Below are 19,608 nucleotides of genomic sequence, written 5' to 3'. Positions count from 1 at the left end.
TAAAACAGCAAGTCAGAGTAAAAACAAAACTGGGCCTAGATCCAACAAATCACATCTGTCACAAAAGAGGCTCAGCTGGGTGCAGTGGCTCATGCATGTAATCCTAGCAGTTTGGGAGGCTGATGTGTGGATCACTTGAGGTCAGGAGTTTGAAATCAGTCTGACCAACATGGTAAAGCCCCATCTCTATAAAAATACAAAAATCTTAGCTGGGCATGGTTACAGGTGCCTGTAATCTCAGTTATTTGGGAGGCTGAGGGAGGAGAATTCCTTGAAACTGGAAGGCAGAGGTTGCAGTGAGCTGAGGTCGTGTCACTGCACTCCAGCCTGGGCAAGAAGATGGAACTCTATCTCAAAACAAACAAAGGACAACAACAAAACAAGTTAACAAAATGCTGCTGCAGGGTATGATTTGAGAAGTCATTTCTGAGACAAGGGATGAAATCTGGGAGCTGTCCAGCTCCTGAAAATATGCAGCAGGACACAGAAGAACTAAGATTCTCTACACAGCAGGACAATGTGCCTCTCACTATTGAGGAGACTGGAGGTGGACAATCAGACTTGGGGCTAAGAAGCCTCTGGGAGAAGGCACAGACCCCACTGCTGAGCCAGCCCGGGGATTCACACCTCCCCAAATACCCACCCCCAATGCTGTCCAGAAGGCCACGGGCCACACCACTGCCGGGTGAGGTTGAGGAAACACTGCTTTCTAGCATCGTGTTCTAGCAACTAATGTAAACAATGGAAATACTGTTATCGAAATTAGGATTTTATGTTGTTTCAATTCAAACAGAAATTCAGTTGAGGAATAAATAGCCAGATGTAGTGGCTCACACCTGTAATTCCAGCTCTTTGGGAGGCTGAGGAGGGTGAATCACCTGAGGTCAGGAGTTCGAGACAAGCCTGGCCAACATGGGGAAACGCTGTCTCTACTAAAAATACAAAAATTAGCTGGGCATGGTGGAGAGCGCCTGTAATCCCAGTTACTTGCAAGGCTGAGGTAGGAGAATTGATTGAACCCAGGAGGCAGTTGTTATAATGAGCCAAGATCACACCACTGTGCTCTAGGCTGGGAAACAGGGCAAGACTTCTCAAAAAAAAAAAAAAAAAAAAAAAGGAAAGAAAAAGATATATTATCTCACTAAAAGTAAAGGTAATCATATTTTGAACTTAGAAAAACTTTCTCAGGCAGAATTTTTCTTTTTTAACTTAAAATTTTTCCAAATGCAGTACAGAGCATGGCATAATGACACCCACATACACAAAACAGATTTAACAGTTACTAATATGTTGCCATGTTTGCTTCATGTTTTTTATTATGAAATATTGTAATTTGCACATCTCACAAAATTTCACTCCTAAAGACTTCAGTATGCACCTATAAAAAAAATAAACATTAAAGTGGGGTGTGGTGGTGGGCAACTGTCATCCTAGCTACTCAGGAGGCTGAGGCACGAACATCGCTTGAGCCTGGCAGCTCGAGCCTGTGGTGAGCAGTAGTTGCACCACTGGACACCAGACTGGGCAACAGAATGAGACCCTGTGTCTAAAAAACAAAATATGTATGGTTTCCTACAAAATCAGGATAACATATGGTAGCTGACACACTCAAAAACAAAACAAAACAAAACAAACAAACAAACAAAAAACCCTGAATATCATCAAATACTCAGGAGGAGTTTTCTTTTTCTTTCTTTCTTTCTTTCTTTTTTTTTTTTTTTTTTTTTTTTGAGACCTAGTCTTGCTCTGTCACTAGGCCGTAGAGCAGTGGTGCAATCTCGGCTCACTGCAACCTCTGTCTCCTGGGTTTGAGTGATTATTTTGCCTCAGCCTCCCGAATAACTGGGATTACAGGCATCTGCCACCATGCTCGGTAAAGTTTTGCATTTTTAGTACAGATGGGGTTTCATCCTGTTGGCCAGGATGGTCTCAATCTCCCGACCTTGTGATCCACCCACCTCGGCCTCCCAATGTGCTGGGATTACAGGTGTGAGCTACTCTGCCCACCCAGAAGGAAGTCTTCAGAAACCAATTAACATCAGAAGGTGGGAGAAATGCCAGGCCACGAGGACGACGCCATGGGAAATGATATTTACATGGCTAAGAATCTCAGTTTCCTGTGAGAAACTAAAGAAAAAATATCCTCCTTGTATAAAGAGAAAAAATACTATTTTTTTCCATGAAATCATAAGGGTGTGGAGAGTGTAAACCCAAAATTATGCATGAGAGCTTCCCCTGAGCTCTTTGAGGGTGGAGAAATGTGTCCTAACTGTTGCCCTGCCTGCCATCTTGGTACTGGGAACCTGTGAGAATTTCTGAGCCTGACACCCTGCATCCCAGCATTTCTCAAGAGATGCAGAGCAGTGCATGCATAGCCAAGCTGGGCAGCACCCAAACCAGCTCCCACAGCTGGGCAGCACCCAAACCAGCTCCCACAGCTGGGCCCTCCTGGGTTGTGAGGACCCTCTGGGGATGGCTCTGGTCAGTACAGTCCTTTCTTTCTCTGCTCTCCCAGCTCTGAGGTGCACATGCTCTTTCTGAAGCACTGAGACTCTCCCAGCTGAGGCCAGGAGCCAGACTCAGCCATGTCCTCTCCCTTACTCCAAACTTCCTCCATTTCTCAGTCTTCATTGCTCATCCCAACATGGCCACCTGTCCCCAGCAGACCACACCAGAGTCCTGTGCACTGCAGCTGCTCCCACAGACTCATGCTCAACCCTCACTGTGGTCCTGGCTTTCAAGGCCATTATGCCTGGGAGGAGATGGAGGTGTTGGCTGCTGTCAGGGCACCTGGGTCATTCTCATTTACTGCTGATGCAGTGACTCTCCCTGTGAGATCTGGCTGGGAACCTCTCTCCCATTCACTGCCAGAGACTCACATTCTGAGCCCAGACACAGCCGCCTCAGTCCTCAGGCATCACTGCCTGCTGCAGCACCCTAGAATACCTGGGAGGCTTCATTGTGACTTTCCTGGCCAGGATCCCGTCTGACACATGCATGGAGGCAAGTTCCTGATGTTCAGCTGGCGTTCTGCAGGGTCTGGGTCACCTTCCTTCCCAACTGCCAAGGGCAGATCTCCATCACGACCCCATGGGTGTGGCTTCCGGGCGGCAATTTTGTCTTCCAGGGCTACATCAGCCTTTCCGAAGGCTAACATTTGATAGGAACACCCTGCAGGGTGAGGGACTAAGAGAGATTTCAGGTGCAAACAAAACATCAGCAGACATTTAAGTTACCGCCTGTATAAAAAACAAATGTTCCCTTTACCCTCCTGTTGAAAATGTAAGCTCTGTGTGTTCTGTCATCACTTCAGGGAAACCAGCCCCTGAATTACTTATTTCAGAAGTGCAGCCCCCAGCTGCACAGGGTGTACATGAGCAGAGTGGAAGGGTGTGCTGACCCATCTGTCCCTTGACCCCAGCACCAGGCAGTGAGAAACACAAGGGGATGGCTTGGCTGCTGTCCTTCACTGTCACAGTGGCTGAGCCTGCCTGACGCCTGAGCTCCACGGAGCCCTCTGACAGGAGGAACACCGTCCCTGAACGGCCATAAGGAACAGAGGCACTGAGACCACTTGTCACACCAATGCCTCATTTTACCAAAAACCACGTGTACACTACATTTTACAAAACAGTCGCTTTCTTAGCCCCATAAAAGAATGGGAATATTTGGGGAGCTACAGAAACAGGTCCCCCTCCAAATGCTCATGACTACCTAGGCCTCCCCAGATCCTTGGTCCAGTGCAGGGCAGGGGCAGCAGAGTCTGCTCAGGGTTTGTGGAGCCCGTTCGGAGCCTTCACTGCCTACCCAGCGCCAGAGGGAAAACCGGGGGGGCCAGTCTCAGCTAGACTCACAGCCACTCTCTGCCTGGGTGGGGTCTAGCCTCAGGAGGAGCAGTGTGGTTACCCATAGTGGTTGTGGTCAGCCTCCCTCAGTGTCACTGTCAGTGACAGGCTGGGCTTCCGTTACTGCTCCTCCTCCTTCAGGCAGTACTGTGGGGGTTGGGCTTTGAAGAAGTCTGAGATATAGCCGACTTGGCAGAGTGGAGGAAGGTGAGACTTGGCAGGGGCTGGGCAGGCACCAGGGACATGGGCATGAGCAGGAGGAGGAGAAACAGGGTCCCAGGTGGGCAATGAGAGGAAAAGTGCCTGTGGAGGGAAGAGAGCCCTCTTAGTAGAGGAGCAGTGGAGAGCACTGGTGAGCTGACGAGCCCAGAGAAGGACTGCTGGGTGCAGGCAGGAGACCTAGGGAAGGAACTGGGAGGAGACGGTGTCCAGGGATGAACTGGGGTTAGGGGAAGGTGTCCCAGGGGAGGATCTGGGGGGCAGGAGGGGTCCAGGGAAAGACTGGAGTTTGGGATAGAGGTCCCAGGGCAGAAACTGGGGGAAGGAGGGGTCCCAAGGAATGACCACATTTGGAGGAACGGGTCCCAAGGGAGGACTCTATGGGGCAAGAGTACACAGGGAAATACCAGGGTTGGGCAGTGAGTGGCCTCCGAACAGCACAGGGGGTGAGTCAGGGTCAGTAGCTCACAGTGATACCAGCCACCAACACCCCCTGCAGGAGGCCAGCAAGGATGTCGCTCCAGTGGTGTTTGTGATCAGACAGGTGGGCGTAGCCCACATAGAGGGCAAAGGCCACCAGGAAGAACCTCACCCACTTCTAGCAGAGCCGTGCCAGCATGTAGAGCTGGAATGGGAGAGGGAGCCTCAGCCTGTGCTCTGCTAGGCCCTCCCACACCCACTGCAGAGATGGTAGCTCTGAGGCTGTGGGCAAAAAACTGGCCAACCCAGGGCCTCCTGTTTTCACAAACAAGTCAGTGAGCACCCCCATCACCACCACAACCCATTTTACAGCTGGAAAAACCGAGGTCCAGGGAAGGGAGTGATTTGATGGGCGAGCCCCAGAAAAACGGACTCACCACCAGGAACACCACGCAGTACATAGCAAAGGAGGTGTGTCCTGAGTAGAAAGACAACCTGGGGAAGGAGAGGCAGCAGGTCAGAGGGCGGCTGGCTCATTCGGCATCTTCCAACCTCCCCTTGCCCCCACCCCTCCCACAGAAGGGAGGGTTCAACACCGGAGCTGCAAATGTTACAGGCCACCAAATCCCAGGAGCAGAGGCTGCTCCCTCTGTCCTTTCCAGTTATCTGATGATGGAATCAGAGTCTCCAATTGGGGCTGTGACATGAGACGCCTCACCCATGAAGACTCTGAGGCCTGAACCCAACACCCAGGGCAGACGATAGTGTCCAGCAAGCAGGCAACACCGGTTATTTTCACGGCATTTCTTTTCAGGATTTTCTCCCATCAATGGAACTGAGGGAATATTTCTTTTCATATAAATTTGAGATCTCGTGAAGGACATGAATGAAACACGGAACATAGGAAGCAACAAAAAAACTGGTAAAAAAAGTCACAATTAAATTTTTTGGAACTAATCAAAAGCTTGCGGGAACCAGAGGATCACTTGCTTAATATAATTCAGTTGAGGCAGGGTGCAGTGGCTCATGCCTGTAATCCCTGCACTTTGGGGAGCTGAGGGAGGTGGATAATGAGGTCAAGAGATTGAGATCAGCCTGAACAACATAGTGAAACCCCGTCTCTACTAAAAATACAAAAATTAGCCAGGTGTGGTGTCACATGCCTATAATCCCAGCTATTTGGGAGGCTGAGACAAGAGAATCACTTGAAAACCTAGGAGGTGGAGGTTGGTGTGAGCCAAGATCATGCCACTGTCTGGGTGACAGAATGAGACTCCATCTCAAAACAAAACAAAAAAAAAAGATAATTCTTTTGGAAAACCAATAGCTTTGTGGTGGTTTAACTCATCCTGGTCCCTCTCCCATGGCCTAGCTGTGGTGGCCTGAGGGTAACAGACCACACGACCAGCACAATTTCTGAGAAGGGGCCTTTTTTGCAACTGTGGACTAGGGTATGGCTCCAGGGCTGATCTTGATCTCACCTGACTGGACATTCTCCCAGTGCTGAGGTGCTACCTGGAGGACATTTGTAGGAAATGTTTACAACAAATTTCTTTATCTCTGCGGCCTAGGGCCACGAGAGCAGATGAGGCAAAAATAGATGAGGCAAAAATAGCATAGGAGGAAAGGCCAGGGAATAAAATGCTCTGGGGAATGAAGGCTTGGAACCTACAAGACTAGAGCAGTGCAGGAGCTTGGAAGAGGCCTCCAAGGGCCCCATGCTCACATTGGGCTGGCCTTCCAGCTCTGCACAAGCAGGAAGTGAAAGTGAAGGCAGAAAAAACATGTTTCACTGTGGAAGGGCTGACCCCACAGGCACACAGACCCCTTCTACTGACTCCGGAGGGTGTTGTGAGTTTTTTGTTTTTGTTTTTGTTTTTTTTCTTTTGGTTCCAGATGTTTAAAGAAATCTCTGTCCTATCACAAACTAACCACCAGCCTAAAAGAACAGAAGAAAATGGCTACCCATAACAAAAGATAGAGACTTCACAATCAGAAAAGTCATTAAACAAATAACCACTGCAACAAAGAGCAAGAACACACCCCAAGGAGTAGGGAAACTCCTATTTCCAGAGTGGCCACATTATAATATTCTAAACACACAGTTTAAAACAAAATAAAACAGGTCGGGTGTGGTGGCTTATGCCTGTGATCCCAGCACTTAGGGAGGCTGAGGCAGGCAGCTGGCCTGAGGCCAGGAGCTCGAGACCAGCCTGGCCAACATGGTGAAACCCTGTCTCTACTAAAAGTATAAAACTTGTCTAGGTGTGATGGTGCATGCCTGTGACCCCAGCACTCAGAAAAAAAAAAAAAAAAAAAAAAAAAAAATCACAAGAAGTGTTTAAACCCAGGAGGCGGAGGTCACAGTGAGCAAAGATCGCACCACTGCACTCCAGCCTGGGTGACAGAGTGAGACTCTGTCTCAAAAAAAAAAAAAAAAAAAAAGATAAAGAAAATAGATCAGTTAAGATTATTCAGTTGGGCCAGGCACAGTGGCTTACATCTGTAATCTCAGCACTTTGGGAGGCTAAGGTGGGTGGGTAATCTGAGATCAGGAGTTTGAGACCAGCCTGGCCAACATGACAAAACCCCATCTCTATTTAAAAAAAAAAAAAAAAAAAAAAAAAAAAAAAAAAAAATAGCAGGATGTGGTGGTACATGCCCATAGTCCCAGCTCCTCGGGAGGCTGAGGCAGGAGAATTACTTGAACCCAGGACGTAGAGGCTGCATTGGGCCAAGATCATGCCACTCTACACTGCACTCCAGCCTGAGTAACAGAGTGAGATTTTGTCTCAAAAAATAAAATAAATAAAAATAATAAAAATGAAAATAAAAAAAAATAGCCAGGTGCCGTGGAACACACCTGTAATTCCTGTAGTCCCAGCTACTTGGAAGGCAGAGATGGTTTGAGCCCAGAAGTTCAAGTCCTGGGCAAGGTAGCAAGACTCTCATCACTAAAAGAAAAAAAAAAAAAAAAAAAAAAAAAAAAAAAGACAGTGACAAGGAACTGAAAAAGGAAGACATAACCTAGGCAACCCTAAAGAAACTAACAGAGGGCCTTTCTTACCATTAATTACACTGACTATAAATAGGTTAAACACTCCAACTGAAAGTCAGCGATTTGTTAAATGTCTTAATTCAATAAAAAGATTAACATATGCTGGAAATAAAATAAAATAAAATAAAATAAAATAAAATAAAATGAAGTAAAATAAAATAAAAAGTCAGAGATCTGGCTGGGCATGGTGGCATACACCTGTAATCACAGCAGTTTGGGAGGCCACAGAGGGTGGATCCCTTGAGCTGAGGAGTTCAAGACCAGCCTGGGAAACATGGCAAAACCCTGTTTCCACAAAAAACATAAATAAACAGCATCTGAATGTGGTGACCAGTCCTAGCCACTCGAGAGGCTGAGGCTGGAAGATGGCTCGGCCTGAGAGTGCAAAGCTTCAGTGAGCTGAGATCACTGTCTTCTGTCTGGGCAACAAAGTGAGCCTCTGTCTCAAAAAAATCAGATACTGGAAAACACATAAAAAATACAGCCCAACCAGGCTCGGTGGCTCAGGCCTGTAATCCAGCACTTTGAAAGACCGAGGCAGGTGGATCACGAGGTCAAGAGATCGAGACCATCCTGGTCAACATGGTGAAAACCCCTTCTCTACTAAAAATACAAAAAATTAGCTGGACATGGTTGCACATGACTGTAATCCCAGCTACTCAGGAGGCTGAAGCAGGAGAATCGCCTGAACCGAGGAGGTGGAGGTAGCGGTGACCCGAGATTCTGCCATTGCACTACAGCCTGGGTAACAAGAGCAAAACTCCATCGAAAAAAAAAAAAAAACAAACAAACAAAAAAAAAAAACGCGGCTCAATTTTATGCTAGGTATAAGAGACTTACTTTATTTAGAGCAGAGACATAAATAGGTTTAAAGTACAAGATTGGAAAAAAAAAATATATTCCGTGCCAACAGTAACAAAAAGAGAGCCACAATAGCTGTACTAATATCAGGCAAAATGGACATCAAGACAAAAATTGTTGAGACAAAACTCATATGTATTATTTTACGATGATGAACGGGTAGTCTATCAAAAATATATAGAAATTATAAAGGTAAATGTAGTAAACCACAGAACTCCAAAATACATAAAGCAAAAATGGACAGAACATTACAACATGAACTTCCAAAACACAAGATTGCACTGTGTTCAAACAGTAAAAACATACACAAATAATTTTTGTTTTTATTCTATTCACTTATCTTCTTTTTGCTTTTTATTTATCTTTTTCCTGTAGCTTTGAGCAAAACAAAAATAACTTTTTTTTTGAGACAGAGTCTCATGTCTCCCCGGCTGGAGCACAGTCAGCTCACTGCAACCTCCACCTCCCAGGTTCAAGCAATTCTCACACCTCAGCCTCCTGAGTAGCTCAGATTACAGGCATCCATCACCAGGCCAGGATAATTTTTGTGTTTTTAGTAGAGATGGGATTTCTCCATGTTGATCAGGTTGGTCTCGAACTCGCCTCAAGCGATCTGATCACATTAGCCTCCCAAAATGCTGGGATTACAAGTGTGATCCACTATGTCTGACCAATTTTTTTTTTTTTTCTTTTTAAGTCAGAGTCTCACACTCTCACTCAGGCTGAAGTGCAATGGTACCATCTTGGCTCACTGCAGTCTCTGCCTCCCAGGTTCGGTTCAATCAATTCTCTGCCTCGGCTTCCTTAGCATCTGGTATTATAGGCATACACCACTACACCTGGCTAATTTTTGTATTTTAAGTAGAGATGGGTTTTCACCATGTTGGCCAGGCTGGTCTGGAACTCCTGACCTCAGCTGATCTGCCCACCTCAGCCTCCCAAAGTGCTGGGATTACAGGTGTGAGCCATCTTGCACAACCCTCCAAAATTTTTTTAATTAGGAAAGGAATCTGGGCACCATGGCTCATGCCTCTAATCCCAGCACTTAAGAGGCCGAGGTGGGCAGATCACCTGAGATTAGTAGTTCGAGACCAGCCTGGCCAACATGGAGAAACCCCGTCTCTAATAAAAAATACAAAATCAGCCAGGGGTGTTGGTGGGTACCTGTAGTCCCAGCTACTCAGGATGCAGAGGCAGGAGAATTGATTGAACCCACAAGGCAGGAGTTATGGTAAGCAAAGATCACAGCATTGCACTCCAGTCTGGGCAACAAGAGTGAAACTGCATCTAAAATAAAGAAAATTAGAAAAAGAGAAGGCAGAAATAAAAGAAAACATAGGGTATGATTCTGTTTATATGAAACATTGAGAACATGCAAATCTACAGATAGAAAATAGGATAGTGGTTGTTGCCAGGGGCTGGGGGAGGAATGACAGCTTACGGGTACAAGGGATCTTTGTTTCCTTTCTTTTCCTTTTCTTTGAGACAGGTTCTCACTCTGAGACCCTGCCTGGGGTAGGCACAATCTTGGCTCACTGAAATCTCTACCTCCGTAGTTCAAGTGATGCTCCCACCACAGCCTCCCCAGTAGCTGGAACTGCAGGTGCCCACCACCAGGCTTGGCTATTTTTTTTTTTTTCTTTGAGATGGAGTTTCACTCTCATTGCCCAGGCTGGACCACAATGACACAATCTCAGCTCACCATAACCTCCACCTCCCGGGTTCAAGAGATTCTCCTGCCTCAGCCTCCCGAGTGTCTGGGATTACAAGCGTGTGCCACCATGCCTGGTTTATTTGGTATTTTTAGTAGAGAAGATTTCTCCATGTTGGCCAGGCTGGTTTCGAACTCCCAACCTCAGGTGATCTGCCCGCCTCAGCCTCCCAAAGTGCGGGGATTTTAGGCGTGAGCCACCTAACCCAGCCTAATTTTTTGATTTGTCATAGAGATGGGGTTTTGCCATGTTACGCATGCTGTGGGTTTCCTTCTGATGAGATTAATATATTCTGGAATTAGGTAGAGGAGATGGTTGTACAGCATTGTGAATGTACTAAAAATGAACTGTACACATTAAAATTGATGAAACGGTGACTTTTTTTTTTTTTTTTTTTTCAGTCTGGCATTACCCTAGGCTTGTCAGTCAATATTTTGATTTTTTAAAAGGACAACGATGAGTTGACACATTTAAGGACCTATCAGTAGAGATGGTAAGAAGACAGCAGAGAGCAGGGCAGGGGTGATACTCAGGGGAGACAGAACACGCTCCCACTGGCCTCCTGCTGTCTGCGGGGTGCTGGGAGCCCTGAGGCCTCCCTGCTGCCTGACCACCTGCATGCTGGATCCTCACTATCTGGCTTCTGCGACATCTTCAGCTCCCACTGCCCCCCCCAGCAAGCTCCCACAAGCTCCCACTGTGAATGATGCTTGTCCACACTCAGCTGGCCTTGGTGGCATCAGCAGCATTTCCCGTGCACACCGTCTCCAGCTCCATGTAGACCGAGCAGTTGACCCGGCTCTACGTGTGGTCACAGACGGCCAGGAAGTTGGGGCACAGGTGACCGATTGTGTACTTGGCCAAGTCCATCAGAAACTGGCTCACAGCCACCCTGAACAGGAAGGTCACCAACACCTTGTACATGACAGCCACATAGTTGTTGAAGTCAGAGTGGGAATAGAGCTGGTCTTTGTGCACCAGGTAGGTTTCTCCTGCTGAGATTTGTGCGTCAGGCAGTCACAGTGACCAGTGGGGGTTGTGGTCAGCCCGTGGGCCCTCACTGGGCCTCAGTCCTCCCCACAGGCCTCCGCAAGGCTGCTGCAGAGCTGGGAACTCTAAAGGTGCCCTAGCCAGGCTCAGTGGCTCATGCCTGCCATCCTAGCACTTTGGAAGGCTGAGGCAGGCAGATTACCTGAGGTCGGGCATTGAAGATCAGCCTCACCAACACTGTGAAAACCATCTCTACTAAAAATACAAAATAAGCCGGGTGTGATGGTGCATGCCTGTAGTCCCAGCTACTGGGGAGACTGAGGCAAGAGAATCACTTGAATCCAGGAGATGGAGGTTACAGTGAGCGGAGATCCTGCCATCACACTCTGGCCTGAGCAACAAGAGTGAATCTCCATCTCAAAAAACAAAAGTGAGTTCCTATTACCCCCAATACCACTCGGGGCAAGGCTGTGTCCCCCAGCCCACCACAGACCTCCAGGCCACCCCCATCAGGAACCCAGGGTTAGGCTGTACCCCAACCTGTCACCCTCCCTGTCCCTCTGAACCCCTCCTGCCTTACAAGGATGACAGTGGTCATGATGGTGACCCCAGCCATGAGCCCATGGGTGATGGTGTCTGCCTGGTAGGGGTACTGGATGAAGTCATACCCGCAGCAAAATCCTCACTTATACGGGGCATTTACCAATGACAGGACAGCAAAGGGCAGGGAGGCTGGAGGGGGAGAAGATCCAGGGAGCTGTGAGTTTCTCCAACCAGCTGGGCTGTGGGGCCGCCACAACTGCCCTGCCTCGAGGCCTCTCACTGCTACTGCCACCGACAGCAAAGAAGAGCTCTTCCCACAGAACGTGAGAGGCCCAAGTGACACCCCTTTCCCATCATCTTCAGATGAGCACAAAATCCCCAGGCCTTCTCCTCCTCACAACCTTCCTCTGCTCCTTGAACAAACCGGGCAAACGCTCACCTCAGGGCCTTTGCACAGGCACTTCTCTGCCCAAAATATCTTATTTTTATTTTTAAAAGTAGAGACATGAGTCTCATGTTGACCAGGCTGGTCACAAACTCCCAGGCTAGATTGACCCCCCAGCCTCAGCCTCCCAAAGTGCTGAGATTACAGGTGTGAGACAAGGTGCCAGGCACCAAAGTGACTCACTTCCACTCAGTTTCATCTCCCCTCCCGGCTGCCCACATGGGTGTCCCTCTCACAAGAGGAAAAGTCTGTTTAGCCAGATGTGGCGGCCCATGCATGTAATCTAGCTACTTGGGAGGCTGAGGCAGGAGAATTGCTTAAAGGCAGAAGATGGAAGTTGCAGTGAGCCGGGATCGTGCCACTGCACTCCAGTCTGGTGACAGAGCGAGACTCTGTCTCAGTTTATAAAAAGCAAATAAATAAACAATTAAAAATAAAAGGGAAGTTCTGCTCTTTTTCCTTCTTGTCCCATGTCACCTATGGGACACTGGACTTAATCTCCCCCGCTCAGCCTGCCCACACCAGGAGGGGCCTATTGTATTCAGAGCAGAGACCCTGGAGGCTGCTCAGAGCCTGGCCAGGGCGGATGTTTAATAAACATCTGTTAAAACAGGCAGGACTTATTGCAACCTAAGAGCTGCACAGAGAAGTCAGGAAAGCACCAAAGCACAGGCATAACAGAGGTGACTTCATGCTCACCCCTGCCTGTCGCTGACCCTCACGCCAGGGCACATGCCAGCTAGGCAGTGACTCAGGGATCAAAGGCACATTCTCCTGAATTCCACAGTTGCAGAAGGTGTCACATGGCACTGGGTCTCCTGGGGCCCTGCTGAGCCCAGGGTGGCCAGGGAAGCAGGAGTCAGCTACAGAGAGCAGGGGCGGGGGGCGCTCCCTGTTCCATATGGCAGGTGCAGAGCAAAAGCGTGGGGTGTCTACCCCAGAGAGAAAATAAGGCAGGGGCGTCCTTTGGCCCAGCACGGCAAAGACAAAAAATTGTGACTCTTCTGAACTCTGAGAGTCTGAGGAGGGGCAGGGAGCCTCACATTCCTTCTGCATGCCAGCTGCAAGGGTCCTAGAACATGGCACACCTTCGATGCTGGCTGAGTCTGGGAAAACAAAGCAGTGAAGACAGAAGATGTCTGCCTCACAGGGCAGAAAAGGCAGAGGGAATGCAGAACAGAACCGGCAGTGCACGGACCCAGAGCCAGGACAGTGCTTGGAGAGGTGAGCGCCGGGGCAGAGGGGGCTGTCATGTAAGACCCCAGCTTCTGCTGGGGGACAGGGGTGGCTGGCGACGCTGTTGAGGGCAGAGATCAAGGAGGAGACTCCTGCAATTGCCGCACTGTGGAAGATTAGGATCACAGGACTGCAGCTGCTCCCCGCAGCTCTCAGCAGGCAGAGGCTCACACCGGTTGGCCTCCATTTCTGACCTCCCTGCCCCAGTAACTCCAGCTAGAGACAGACATCCCCATGACAACCGACCCCAGGCTTCCCTCTGCCTGAAAAGCTCGCCCTGGGGTCCCCGAAACAGGCACCTTCTCTTCATTTGACCCCCGGGAAACTTTCTGCCCTCACAATGCCCCCAAAGCCCCATCTGGAACCTGTGCACTGCAGTGTGACGGGCCAGAGCTTCCAGATGGAGGTGCCCTCGGCCTGGCCGCCACCCCCGGCACACAGCAGCCACACCTAACCCCACCGCCGCAGCACCTCTCGGCTGTGTGGTCTCCAGCAGGCGACTCCATGAGGCTGCACCTCCCTCACAGGCCTTTTAAGGGAACCCTTTTGGTTATCTGCATGCTGCTGAGCGCCTGGCAGCCAGAAAGTGCCACACACATGTGTAAGTAACTGACAGCACAGCTGCTCAGGACATGGCACCCAGGGCTGGCAGACACCCCACAGGGACCTGGTGCTGTCCCCTGGATCCCCGTAACGACGGTCTACTTCAGAGGTCAGAGGGCTTGGTCAGAGAACCAGGAAAGGGCTCTGGGTAGGAGCACACCCCCGCCCCCCGCAGTGACCGAAGTGCGGAGCCATTGTCCCTTCATTCACTAGAGGAAACACGCGGCCTTTGTTCCTGGGACCCTGGTGGCGGGGACCTCGGGGCGCTACTTCCCTCATCCGTCCCAAAAACCTGCAGGACAGGTTTGGGTCTCCTGAGGCCCCGAAGTCTGGGACCCAGCTTTTCTCTCCAAGTGTCTCTCCCGCCCTAGGCCCAGGGGTTCATATCCCATCCACGCGCTGAGTGCCAAGGCCAGGTCAGCCCCTCCGTGAGCACCTAGAGCGCCCACCCAGGGGTGGAGGCGCGAACGTCCTGGGAGATCCGAAGCCGCTCCCACCCCCGAGGCCCGCCATCTGCGTGAATCACTGCCCAGGCCAGGCGCAGTGAGAGAGAGGTGCACGGCTCCTGCAAGGCCACTTCCTGCTGCCGACCGTAGAGGCAGCCCCGGCGTCCCGGGTGCTTCCAGACCCTTTAGCCCCCTGGGCCCGAGACGCGGGGAACCCGGGACCCCAGGACCCCAAGGAATGGCAGGTGAGCGCAGCGCGGCGCCTGGAGAGAGGTGCGGCCTCCAAGGTCCGCGGAGGGACCAGGGCAAGCAGCCTCCAGGTCGCTGAGAACTTGCTTGGAGCCGGGGCAGTGTCCGTCCTGGGAGGGTCCCCACACCTGGGGCCCCGCGGCTCTTACTGACCAGCAAGACAGCACGTCCAGCAGCACGAAGACCCACCTCAGCTGCATGCCCGCGGTCCCCGACACTGCGCCCTGAGCGTCCCTGCCTGGCCGCGGGTCACGTGGCCGTGGATCCCGCCTGGCGCGGGGTGGGGAAGTGGAGTGGGAGAGGAGAGGAGATGTGGGGAGGGGAGGGACGTAGAGGGTGAGGAGGAGGAAGGGGGTGCTCAGGTTGACAGGATTTGAGGGGATTTGGGGTTCCTCTGGATGAAAGGATTTGGGATCTTTGAGTCTTGGAAAGGTTAAGGGGATTTGGAGTTTCTCCGCATGAAAGAATTTGGGATGTTTGAGGCTGAGGAAATTCTGGCTGTCAGGTAAAGGAGATTTGGGTTTCTCATTAAGGGGCTTTAGGGTCTTTGACATTGAGATCATTCAGTCATTGAAGCTGAAGGGATTGGGTTTTTCAGTCTGAGTATTTAGGTTATCTGAGTTTGGAGAAATTTGGTCTCTCTGTGGGTGAGATATTTAGGGTTCCTCAGGCTGAGGGGTTTGGGGTGCTTTAGGGTGAGGCAAATTATGGCTCCTCAGGCTCCGAATATTTGCGGATCTAATATAATATAATTAATATAATATAATATAATTTGCGGACTTGGTGTTCCTCTGGGTAAAGGGATTTGGGGTCTCTGAAGCTGAGGTACTTTGGGAGTTTTATGCTGAGGGGATTTAAAGTCCCTCAAGGTGTTGCAGTGAGCCAGGATTGTGCCACCACACTCCAGCCTGGCGACAGGGTGAGACTCCATCTAAAAAGAAAAATGTCCCTCAAGGTGACAGGATTTGGTGTCTCTGGAGGCTGAGAGGATTTGGAACTTTTCAGGGTGAGAGGATTGGGGGTCTTCCAGGCTAAAATATGAAGGTCTCGGGTGGAGGGTTTACACGGTTTCACGCTGCAAGACAAAGGCTCCCCGTGCTCTTCACAGTCACTCGCGCTCTCCTGCTGCAGTGTCCACTGTGGCTAGGCGTCCTCTCGGCACCCCTCAGGGTGTGAGATGTGGTGGAGGGCGAAGCGCCAGCCCGTAGCCGGCTCTCCATTGACACAAGCTGCCAATCAGTGCTGAGACCAAGGCGATCCCTCCAATCGGCAGTCAAGAGGTGCTAAAGGGGCGGGGAGTAGGGCGGAGCTTTGCCTGTCAGTCACGGGCACAACCCGGTTCCGGGCTCAGGAGGTGGGGGAGAGGCCTGGCTTTTATGTGTAAGACTGGAATTGTCCAGCGCGCAGACGAAGCTTCGCGGTTTTCGTCACTCCGTTTTCCCCAGCCCAGGTGTATGCGACTGAGCTGTATCCTGGCTGCTAGGCTAATCCCTGGCAGCAAGGCTAAGCCCCTGCTGCATGGCTTTTTTTGTACTACGCGTTTTCATGCTTGCTTTGTGGTGATACCAGAGAGCGATGGACCCTCACCAGGTCCTGGACCTTGGGGAAGCCTACTGTGATCACTGTCGCCTGCCTGCATTTCTTTCCTTAGTTGTTCTTGGCTGCAGGGCTCCCTTGGGCAGAGGCTGAATAGATCGCTCCCTTTCTGAACTGGCCCTCCGGTGGGAGGCATGCCTCATTCCTCCACGTGTCTCATTCCTCTCAGTGCTCTGAGAGTGGTGTCTCCATCCCCATTAAAGTGCTGGCTGCCAGATCTCCCCCTAGGTATCCCTAACTTTGTGCCACAGTCCTGGAAACACTGGGAATTCCTGTGGCTTGAGAATGGGCTATCGCTGTGCTGGGGAGTCCACTGTTCTCCTAGGTCATGGGGAAGATACTCAGGTGGGGTAGTGCACTCAGGCTGGGCTGCAGAGGCTCCAGGGTGCACCTGCTCTTGCACAATGACTTGGCGAGGGCCCTGGGAGGGGCCAGTGGGCAGGAGGACTTGCAGAACAGAGGCACCCAAGTTCCACAAGGAAGCTGCCCCTGCTCTCTCCTGGCTCACAGGTCAGCTGCGGCCAGAGCCTCCTGCAAGGAGATAAGGGAGCCTTGGGGAATTGGCATCTGTATTAGTTCATTCTCACACTGCTATAAAGAAACACCTGAGACTGGGTAATATTTAATGAACATAGATGTAATTGGCTCATTGTTCCGCAGGCTGTACAGGAAGCATGATGCTGGCACCTGCTTGGCTTCCTGGGAATCTTACCCTCATGGTGGAAGGAGAAAGGGGAATCAGCACTCACGTGGTGAGAGGAGGAAGACCAGAGAAAGATGCTGGGGGCAGGACTGCACACTTTTAACCATATCCCGGTACACATTACCAAAGAGGGTTGCTGCTAAACCGCTCATAACAGGTTTGCTCCATGATCCAGTCACCCCCACCAGACCCCGCTTCCAACACTGGGGTTTATATTTCAACCTAAGATTTGGACAGGGACACAGATCCAAACCATATAATTCCATTATATGGAATGCTACTGCATAATGCATTATCTATTATCATTAACTCAGATTAAAGACTGAAATTTACGACCTAAAAGTACAGAACTCCAAGAAAAAAAAAATTAATAAACTGTTTATAGCATTGGAATGAGAAATGACTTCTTGGATATGCCACCAAATGCACAAGCAATCAAAGCAAAATTAGGTGGGAGCACATCAAACTTAAAAACTTCTGTGTAGCAAAGGAGACCATCCACAGAGTGACAAGGCAATCTACGGAATGGGAGAAAATATTTGCCAGTCATATAACTGAGTTAATATCCAGAAACGTATAAAACAAGTCACATAACTCAACAATAAAAAATAACTTGATTAAAAAATCAGGTGGGGTGCAGTGGCTCATGCCTGTAATCCCAACACTTTTCGAGGCCAAGTGGGGAGGATTGCCTGAGGCCAGGAGTTTGAGATAAGTCTGGGCAACATATTGGGGCCCGTCTTTATCATTTTCTAAAAAAATTAGTTGGATGTAGTGGTCCATGCCCTCAGTGCCAGCTACATGGGAGACTGAGCTGGGAGGTTCAACTGAGTGCAGGAGTTCAAGACTAGCCTGGGGAACATAGGGAGATCCTGTCTCAAAAAAAAAAAAAAAAAAAAAAAAAGGAGAGGAAAAAAAAAAATAACTGGATGTGGCAGCACTTGCCTGGATTCCTAGCTACTTGGGAGGCTGAGGTGGGAGGATTGCTTGAGCCCAGAGTCTGAGCCTGCAACAAGGCATGGTTGCAGTTTTCCAGTATGTCACAGAAATGGGGATAATACCTTATGTGATCTTTTCAGGCTGGTGGCTGCTTCTGCTTCTCCTTCTTCTCCTTCTCCTTCTCCTTCCTTCTCCTTCTCCTCCTTCCTTCTCCTTTTCCTTCTCCTTCTCCTTCCTTCTCTTTTTCCTTCTCCTTCTCCTTCTCCTTTCTTTATCTTCTGAGATGGAAAAAGAAAAGAAGCAGCAGCACTATATTGCACAGGCTGGAGTGCAATGTTGTGATCTCGGCTCACTGCCACCTTTGCCTTCAGAGTTTGGTGATTCTCCTGCCTCAGCCTCCTGAGTAACTGAGATTACAGGCACCTGCCACCATGCCCAGCTATTTTTTGTACTTTTTAGTAGAGACAGGGTTTCACCATGTTGGTCAGGCTTGTCTACAACTCCTGACCTCAGGTGATTCACCCACCCCGGCCTCAAAGTGCTGGATTAAAGGCGTGAGCCACCACATCCCACCCAGACTGGCTTCTTTTACTTAGTAATATGTATATCAGATTCATCTATGTTTTTTCATGGCTTTGTGGGTCACTCCTTTTTCTTGATGAAAAGCATTTCATTGCATGGTTGTACTTTTTTTTTTTTCTTTTCTTTTCTTTCTTTCTTTTTTTTTTTTTTAATTGCATTTTAGGTTTTGGGATACATGTGAAGAACATGCAAGATTTTTCCATAGATACACACATGGCAGTGTGATTTACTGCCTTCTTCCCCATCACCTATATCTGGCATTTCTCTCCATGTTATCTCTCCCCAACTCCCCAACCCCTGCTGTTCCTGCCCTATTTCTCCCCAACTGACACCAGGGTGTGATGCTCCCCTCCCTGTGTCCATGTGTTCTCATTGTTCAACACCTGCCTATGAGTGAGAACATAGGATGTTAGATTTTTCGTTCTTTTGTCAGTTTGCTGAGAAGGATGGTTTCCAGGTTCATCCATGTCCCTACAAAGGTCACGAACTCATCGTTTTTGATGGCTGCATAATATTTATGGTGTATACGTGCCACATTTCCCCTTTCCGGTATATCATCGATAGACATTTGGATTCATTCCAGGTCTTTGCTATTGTAAACTGTGCTGCAGTGAACATTCGTGTGCAGGTATCCTTATAGTAGAACGATTTATAATACTTTGGATATATACTCCATAATGGGTAGCTGGGTCAGTGGAATTTCTCTATCTAGGTCCTTGAGGAATTGCCACACTATCTGCCACAATGGCTGAACAATTTACACTCCCATCCACATTGTAAAAATGTTCCTATTTCTCCACATCCTCTCCAGCATCTGTTGTCTCCAGATTTTTTAATGATTGCCATTCTAACTGGCATGAGATGGTATCTCAACATAGTTTTGATTTGCATTTCTCTAATGACCAGTGATGATGAGCATTTTTTCATGTTTGTTGGTCTCCTGTGTGTCTTCTTTCATAAAGTGTATGTTCATATCCTACACCCACTTTTGAATGAGCTTTTTTTTTTTTTTTTTTTTTTTTTTTCTTGTAAATCTGTTTCAGTTCTTTGTAAATTCTGGATATCAGCCCTTTGTCAGATGGGTAGGCTGCAAAAATTTTTTCCCATTCTGTTGGTTGCTGATTCACTCTAATGACTGTTTCTTTTGCTGTGCAGAAGCTG

The 19,608-nt window shown here is 49.2% G+C and overlaps 1 pseudogene; it reads right to left on the bottom strand.

Annotated features, from left to right (window-relative positions):
• Positions 1-3,884: 3,884 nt before the first annotated feature.
• On the bottom strand, positions 3,885-14,827 carry LOC141582907 (phospholipid phosphatase 2-like; annotated as a pseudogene).
• Positions 14,828-19,608: the final 4,781 nt, after the last annotated feature.

This window comes from Saimiri boliviensis, chromosome Y (genome assembly GCF_048565385.1).
Source record: "Saimiri boliviensis isolate mSaiBol1 chromosome Y, mSaiBol1.pri, whole genome shotgun sequence".
In the NCBI taxonomy this organism is placed as follows: Eukaryota; Metazoa; Chordata; class Mammalia; order Primates; family Cebidae; genus Saimiri; species Saimiri boliviensis.
Note: the sequence above shows the minus strand (reverse complement) of the source record. Positions and strands in the feature narration are given on the sequence as shown.